At 34.2% G+C, this 8,806-nt stretch overlaps 1 long non-coding RNA gene across 1 annotated transcript in view; it reads left to right on the top strand.

The window, feature by feature from the left end:
* Positions 1-618: 618 nt before the first annotated feature.
* Positions 619-8,806, top strand: part of LOC117169343 — a 22,422-nt gene continuing 14,234 nt past the window's right edge. Inside the window, exon 1 of the long non-coding RNA XR_004466650.1 lies at positions 619-729. This is a non-coding gene — a long non-coding RNA (uncharacterized LOC117169343). The remainder of the gene's footprint in view (positions 730-8,806) is intronic.

Genomic DNA, 8,806 nt, shown 5'->3' with positions numbered 1-8,806 from the left:
ATTTATTTCACATATGTGATATGTCAAACGGATTCGTTTAGGTCCACCCAAAAAAGTACCCCGTAACACGCCTATGAGAAAAGTGGTTTCAGTTAATTTGGCGAAATTTTTTATATGTTACGTGTCTCGTCATTCCGAACAAATGTCTCAATGGGCAGAAAGCCCAAAACTCAAAGGGTCCCAAGATAAGGCCCTCCGAAGTTAGTATAATGGGTGTATCGACTCTACAAGTTCACTCGGTCATTTTCCTTACTCAGAAGATTGGTTTCGGTTATTTGACTGAATTTTTGATAGGGTATTTGTCTCTACGTCCTAAACAAATGTCTCAATGGGTACAAAGCCCAAAACTCAAAGAGTTCTAAGATAACGCCCGCCGAAGTCAATGCGATGGGGGTATCGACTCTACTCGTAAACTAGGCCATTGACACTTATTGGAAACTTACGCCCAATATAAAGTAAATGAAAGAATGAAAAGAGAATGATCGTTGCCGCTTGCGTTAGCATAACCCAGAGATTACCACGCGGAGGTTGCAAAGTCGGAATTAAACTCCTTCTTCATCGTCAGTCTATAAGTCTTTATAGATTTAAAGTCTTCTGTATTATGTTTTTTCTTGTTTTAGTTTTCCAGGTTCTCACGATTTTTACTGTTGATGCCGAGCCCACCTCAGGAACCACAGAATACTCTCAGTATGTGCATTGAAACCCAAAGTTCTTGCCCCAGACATGCAGGTACAATAATATCCTAATATAGCTTCATCCTCTCCATTTTCGACTTGATCGTTTTCAACGTCAATCAAATTAAATTAAATTGATATTATCACTTGGTAAAAGTAAACGTATTAACCTTCCTAATTGAAATCATAATAGAGAATCTAATCGAATTTATAAACATGAAAGAAATTCCCACGCTCTGCGAATAAATGCAATAGGAGCCAAATAAGGTATGTAAATGCAATCACTAAACTAAAACGAAATAAAATTTTAAATTCACACGCTCGGTTAAATTGGTATAATAGTTCCAAACGCAAGCCTATAATCGGTTTTAAATCTAGTTTTTGAAAACTGAGAATTTCGAAAGTTATCAAATAAATTGTTTTTTATTAAAAAGAATTTTTTTGTATATAATAAAAATGGCTGGTAAGCAACAACCCCAAAACAAATGGGTCTGATGGTCAATTATCACAATTAAATAGTAATTCGAGTTCGAACAAAAATGATGTAGAAAATCCCAGTGGATCGAGCGTCAACGCTATAAATGAAATAAATGACTCCTCCATATATATTAGTACTACGAATGTGAATGCCGCTGATTATACAGCTACCGAACCTAAACAAACAAATAAACAACCATATTTTGAGGATGAAAAATTTAATATTATCATGGGTGCTATAAACAACTTACAAGCAAGAGTTGACGATACGTTTACTAGTAAAAATAGAGTCTATGAATATGTAAAAGAAAATCATAAAAAAAGTAATCAAGAAATCTCGATGTTTCATAAACGAATTGCTTTTTTTGCATAGAACTTAACCGAAAAAATCCATGTAAAAGTTAGTAGTTCTAACGAAAAATGCGAGACCAAGAGCAAATGTTTAGAAGGAAACATAGTAGAAGTTGAACAAAAAGTAAATTCACTAACAAAAGTTAGTGAAGAAATACATGAAAATCAAGCCGAATTATTAGTGGCAAATATGCAAAAAAGGAAGCGCTTACAGGATGTTGAGGAACAACAATATATTTTAGAAACACGCGTTGATAGAAACTGAGAGTCGAGCAATGTTAAAACGCCCTGGTTAAAAAATTATCCCGTTCCGAAACTAGCTGGTAGAGAAGGCGAGCGAGCTTCCGAAAGCGAAATTGTAAAATGCTTATCGAGGCATTTTAGAAAATAAATTCAAACGGCATTAATTATGAGAAATGCTAATACTAAAGAGGAACTAACTGAGTTTTAGAAGCATTGGACCAAGCAGGGCCGGTAAATTTTTCTCAGCATTATTTTCCACGTCTAAACTCTGCATATAATCAAAATTATTATAATGGACAGCAAAATTTTCGTCAACGTGATAGAAATAATTTCAGAGGTAATAATAAATATTTAAATCAGGATTATTCGCGGGAATCTCAAAATAACGACAGGTGCGAGTATAATCAGCGAAAATCGAAATTTGAAAATTACGAGCCTAGACATAAAAATAATCATTTAGATAAAAATCACGATCATGATGGTCAAAATCAATTTGAAAATCGAAATCAACATTATATTATCGGGGACGATGTGAGGAAAGAAACCGAGGTTTTGAAAACAAACAGAACCGTGCTGCTTACAACAACACAGGTAGTGAGCATAAAGGTTATGGATATGAAAATCATCAACATTGGACTATTAACAATCGCGATTCAAATTATGATGCTTTCGCTGATGAACCTCATTATGGTCAATATAATCAGAATCAGTGGTCCAATGGTCCTAATTACGAGAATGCGAACAATTCTAATAACAATTATAATAACAATAGAACACAGTTAAGTGGTACTGTCCAAAATGGAATATATAGGCGAGAAAATAACGCATATCAAAATGTAAGCTCTCGAAATGGGCAAAATGACCTAGAAAATGAGCAAAAGATGTAAGAAAAACAAATGGGTGGAACAAAATAGCCGAAAATAATTGTTTAATAAAGCGTATTCGTTGTCTAGAAAATCGGGTTGATATTGAAGATTGTTTAGATAGCCACGAGGATTCGGGAAATGGCCGAGCCTCGATTTGATCAAATGTAATAGAATAGAGGCAAATTCGGGGCCTAATGATTTAAAAAAACCTTTTCCATTAGATATGCGTGGCGATTGATTAGAAAATGAAAATAATGAGATAATAAGGGCTCTTGATAATTGCCCAATTTTACAAATCGCGATACAAACTGTTAGCACGAAAGCACTAATTGATACAGGTAGCGAGGTCTCATCAAAATAACTAAAAGTATAAAATAAATGATGCCACTTAATTTTGATGTTTGATAGAGTAGAGAATTATGTTACAACATATGTAAAATAAATATTTGAGTCAGATGAATTTTATCATTCGTTTCTCCTATTCATTTCCAAGTCTGATAGTATTTAGATCAAAATCGTGAGGGACAATATTTCATTGTTCATTTTTGCTTTAGCGACTCTTCAAATTATGCAATTAAAAAATAGATTATTACGCGAGATTATGTGACGGAACTTTGCGGATTATGCAAAATTTGGCGACAAACATGATGTTAATATATTGTTAAACTTTCAAATGTAGAAGTCAACGAAAACAGGGACATGAAAATATTTAATAATGTACAACAAAGAAATACTTTGTTAAATTCTCCTTTAAATTACACCAAACTCAGGCTTCCAGTCAGGTGTCGGGGATTTGTCTTTAAATGGCCTTAGACTGATTTCGGGGGGATAAAAGCGTAAACAGTGAGGGCCGCCTGGCTAGTTTCTAATTGGGCATTATTAAATATTTAGCCGAAATACGAGACATTCACCTACATAGATTTTCATTTGTTTCTCATATTGTACCAAGAAAAAAATCACATAGACTGTCATTTGTTTCTTGGCCTCAAGTAAAATGTTGCACTGCGTTACTCTACTATGCATTTTGAGACTGAAAATAGTTATGTAGTTATGCGCAGATATCCCAGCAAAACCAATCCTCGCGAGCTCAGACAGGTTGGCTAGTTCTGCCGGGGACTTGGTTGTATGCATGATTCTCCAGTGAAGCTGCACTAAATCATCATAATTTATTTAGATCGCCTTTTTTCGCGCATTGTTTGCTTCTCTGAACTTGAGGCTTTTTGACTATCTTCGAAAATAGATCATGTTCTGTTGCAAATTAATTTTTTTCAGTTGCAATTGTCCGTTCTAATTTGGAATAAATGCGTGGTATTTTAGAGTGCCGGGAATTGTAATTGATTCAGTGAATCTAGTTTCTAGTTTTTCTGGTCATCTCTATGTGACATTTCGAACTAAAAAAATGACTCTTTCTTTAAATTATTCTCAGCCCATTAGAATAACTCCATTGCACTTAGGACTGCATTCTGTGCTGAACGCTGCAAGCTAGCTTTTGCCGTAAGTAATAATAATAATAATAATAATAATAATAATAATAGATCTTTATTATGTTCCACGAGATATGTACATTAGCTTACAGAAAGAGATAGGCGAGTGGACATAAAAGGCCGAGGTTCAGCCTTAGCTGCTTTACAATTTCCACCAATCCCGTCACCTGGACCTTTTCCATGTGCGTTTGCCTGGAAATGTGTTTCTGCGGAAATTACAAAATCTTTTTTATAGTTTAAAAGATTTATGAAGGCATATTTATTTTTTAAATGAAGCTCAGCTCTGTCTGTCACATAATAAATTTTGTTACCAACGCTGAATTTTTTCTTGAGGTACTCGTTGATGAGCTTTCGAAATGAGTACACAACTACAGTGTCATGACTCAAATAATCTGAGATAAATGCCTTGCTAAAATGCTTCAGTTCATTTCCACCTTTGTAATAAGTAACTTCTGTAAATATAGTTGCTTGATTATTATTTCAATAGAAAGATTTTTCAGAATTTTAAATGATGAAAGCATAATTTACAGCAAAGTCAAGCTAAATTAACTTCTCTCCTTCTTTTAGTAAAACTTGAACGTGCTGCAGAATCAGTTGATTCCGGTCATCAAAGTGCTTCTATCAGTTCGCTACCAAACTTCATATGTCATTATGTCGAAAATATTCACGTCAAAAATATTGTGAGTGCCACTTGCTCCAGCTAAAACACAGTGGTTTGGTCTTAGTTGTGCGAATTTTGAAAATCCAATCTTCACATTTTCATGTAAGGCTACAAATCTGGGATGTAATTATAAAAGATTTCTCAGAATCAGTCTCTTCTGTACTTGCTCACAAGTACCGTCTAGTTTTTTGACAGATATGAAATCTTTCTTACCTGGCACCTGTCGAATATACTGGTCATATTCGTAGAAGTTTATTACCAAATTTTCAATTTCTTCTGCCAATTTTTGTTCTTGCTTGGCTTCCGGAAAAGTGAAAACTCCACTTTTGACAACTAACTCTTTCGCTTGTCTGGCTTTAATTTCCGATGCACCGAATTCTCCCGTGATTTGTCTGCGACTTCAAGACTTAGGCGCAAGGGTGACATCGAATATATAATCAGTGGTAGATAGCCATGAAAGGTTTTTAGGGATCTCACTTTGCTTCTAAAGGAGTGATTCGCAAAGAGAGGATCAATCCTGAATAAATTGTTTATATAAATAGTTCAAACTATTGATGATTGACTCAAGCCATTCACAAGTTCTTTTTATGTGACGGTAATGATTAAAATATACAGCAAAACCTCAACAAACAAAAAAACATTATGGAGGGTCGAGGGGTGAACGCTCTCTTAAAAATACTTGTGTTCCCTAATTTGTTTATTACCATATGCAAACATTTTCGATGCATTAAAAACGATTGAAAGTAATTTTTATAAAGTTTTTGTACCAATGAAAAGTATGTTTGAATGAATCGAATTTGAACAAAATAACATCTGTCGGTGCATCTGCTGCACTGTCCGACCTGTCCGTGCGCGTGAGGAAGGGTTTCGCTCGGATGTCTTCGCATAACTACATAAATATTTTAGTACAAAAATGCCAAACAGAATTTTTATCGGAAAAAGTCGAGCTTTCGTTTAAAAAAGCAAAAAAGTGCCCCAATAGTCGAAAATATTAAATAAACATTTTAAATGGCAATTTGTTTATAAAAATTTAAAAACAATAGATTTCACAGAATAAAAGAGCATGGAAAAGCATTTAGGGATCACTCATAGAAAATTCGATTCTCATTTGTAGAAAGGAATTTATGACCATTTGAAAGTACCCGCTTTGCCCGGGAGCTGCAAATTTCACCCCCCCCCCCTGTAGTTCGAGGAGAAATAATGGTAAAAGCCTCTAAATTGGTGGGTATACGCCTATCATATAGGAAAACAAACTCTGAAAATTTGAAGGCAATCGGAAGACATGACTTTTAAAGTTGGGGCAATTCAGAAATAAATTCCCCATTTTCGCGGCCGTCTACCACCGCTCCAACGAAATATTGGTGCACGCGGAACATGTGTTCCTGGTTGGAATTTCCCCTAGCTGGGAATGTCTGGTCTTATTAAAGCTTAGTAATGTTTACAAAAATTCTAACGGTTTTGAAATTAAAATAAACGTTTTGATTAAGACTTTTCGTCCGGATTCCTTATAAGGCTACATGCTTGCAAACCATCAGTAGATTAATACGGTCTTTTTCAGTGCATAGTGGAATAAGTAAAGAGTTTAGTGTGCGTAATAGGTTACATGCGGCTATGTTTGCGGCTTTTAAAAAAGAAATCGATTTAAGTGCAATTAAAGCCACGGCTGGGTGGTCTCGAGTGTCTAAGTATTTTGCTCAGTTCTATAACAGACCCGCTGATGAACCGTTGCATGGGGGAGTGGTGGGAGAGATCGGTGCGCAACTTAAGACTACGCTCATCCGCTTTCTGTTAATGGAATTATGAGGTTAAACTTTCATAATTAAATAAAGGATTGAATTCTGCCTTTTCAAAGACGTAGGAAAAGTATAGTAAAGTAGCTAAGCATCTACTGAGCAATCTTGAGACCCAGACTTAAATATAATTGATCGATCAAAAGAACTTACCTGTTATAAAGTTCGATCGAAATTGAGCACCCGGATTGCACACGACTTCAGCGCGTGGACTTAGCCAGTCTAGTAGGCAAGAGACGGGATAACGCGTTGCTACGGCCCAAGTTGATTAGACACATAATTTTAAAATTGCTGTCATTCCGTTAATAATTATCAGACCTTCTTGGTTTTTGCATAGAAATACTCATGAGTGTTTAGCGCGTCCAACGAACACAATTAAATGACATAAGGATTGAAAATTAGCCCATGTATTACTCTGCCAAGCTTTTCTCCTACAATTCTAAATTGTTTTACTTCATATTATAACTGCATAGTGTATTACTTGACTGTATAGTGTATACAAAGAATACATGAACCACCTTTTAATTGTTCAAGCAAATATAGCTTGTTTAAACAATTACTTTTTGAAAAACACTTTTGAAATCGTATTTTCTGAGTTAAACGTGTTATTCAATGATTTCGAGGACTAATGAATTCTGCTAAAATCTCAATGTTAGTGTTTATAAAATTAATTATTGCTTTTTTGTTTAAATTTCAGTCAAATTAAGTAGGGATGGTTTACAGCTAGAAAAAAGAATGAAAAAAAAGATTAGGAAAAACGGTTAATATGGTCATTAATTAATTACATAATTTTTAATTATATACATATCTGTATGTATATATATATATATATATATATATACATATATACAAATTAATAAGTGAATAATAATATTAACAAAATTATGTAATCTTATGTGTAATTACCAAAACTCTCAACAGAAATTAAATGGAATAACTGGTTTTCTTTTATCTTTTTTAATTCGTCTCGTAGTTATGTAATTGAGATAATGCAAAATATTAAAATTAAATTTCTCAACATTTTTATCATTTTTAATTTCTCTCAACTAGTTGTAATCTCTAACATTAGGAATGTTGAGTGAGGCATGACAGGCACGCAATCTAAATCATGGGCTCTATCCTGGGTTTATGATGTTTTAAGTATCGTCGAAAAAATTAACACTCTAGACCACCTGCAGTTTCATAGCGAGACAGAGGCCCCAGTACTCCATTCACCATGAGTACACTCATAGTGGCGGTTTGCTACTTCCTAGGTTCAAAAAATCCATCAATTTTCAATTAATGGGAATTAGACTTCATCTAGTGAGAGTTGTGTCACGTTACCTCCTCTGATAGCCGTCGCAAAACCGGAATCAGGGTGTCTAAAAAGTCCCAGGGCGGTTGGATATTTCCTCAGGTAAAATATTTCTCAAAAAAGTGAAGGTCATTCCTGAAGTAAATTTCGACGAGGAATTCAATGATGATCTTCATTTCGACCTTGAAGTTAACCTTCATGGCTTTCTGAAGGTCAAGTATTTTTTTTTTTAAATAGAAACCCCCTTTTTTACATCTGCAATCGATAGAGCAGAAAATTCTACGGTCACGTACGTACCCAAGTTATGGGTCAATTTTAACGGTCAAGGTCAGTTAGTTAGATGGCTTTAGGACCATCTTTAGGACATCCCAAAAACTTCTTTTATAACATGCCTTTTGGTCATCCTAGTCTTAAAACGTCTAATGTCAGTACGAAAAATGTCCCGAGGACGTCCATGTCTTTAAAATGTCTTTAAGTCATCTTTAGAAATCGTCCCAAGGTCCCTAAATCTTTAGGAACGTCCCAAGGACGTTCTTGAGATTTTTATAGTTTTGCGCCCACTGGCCAACCTCTAAATTTGGGCAACCACAATCAAATTTTCCTATTATAATTTAAATATATATTTATATAAAAATTTATCTAAAAAAGAAAAGAAAAAAAATTATTTTTTTTACGAAAAATAAAAAATAGGAAAGGAATTTAGTTGGTTGCCTTCTCGTTTTTCTTACCTCTTTTTTATTTTCTGTCGAAAAGGTAATGTTTTCATTTTCTTCTTTAAGAAAATTTGTAGGTGGTTGTCCAAATTTGGTCGTTGGATTCTTGGTTTAATTTTCAGGAATTCTGCACATTAAATTGATTATTGGGCGTCCAATAAGATTTTAATTTTGACTTTAATCTAATTAAAATTTCTCAAATTTTAATATATGTTTAATTTAATTCTATCTTGTTCGTTTTAAATTTTGTGTT

Source organism: Belonocnema kinseyi, chromosome 3 (genome assembly GCF_010883055.1).
Source record: "Belonocnema kinseyi isolate 2016_QV_RU_SX_M_011 chromosome 3, B_treatae_v1, whole genome shotgun sequence".
Classification (NCBI taxonomy): domain Eukaryota; kingdom Metazoa; phylum Arthropoda; class Insecta; order Hymenoptera; family Cynipidae; genus Belonocnema; species Belonocnema kinseyi.
The sequence above is the reverse complement of the archived record's forward strand: the minus strand, read 5'-3'. Positions and strand labels throughout refer to the sequence as shown.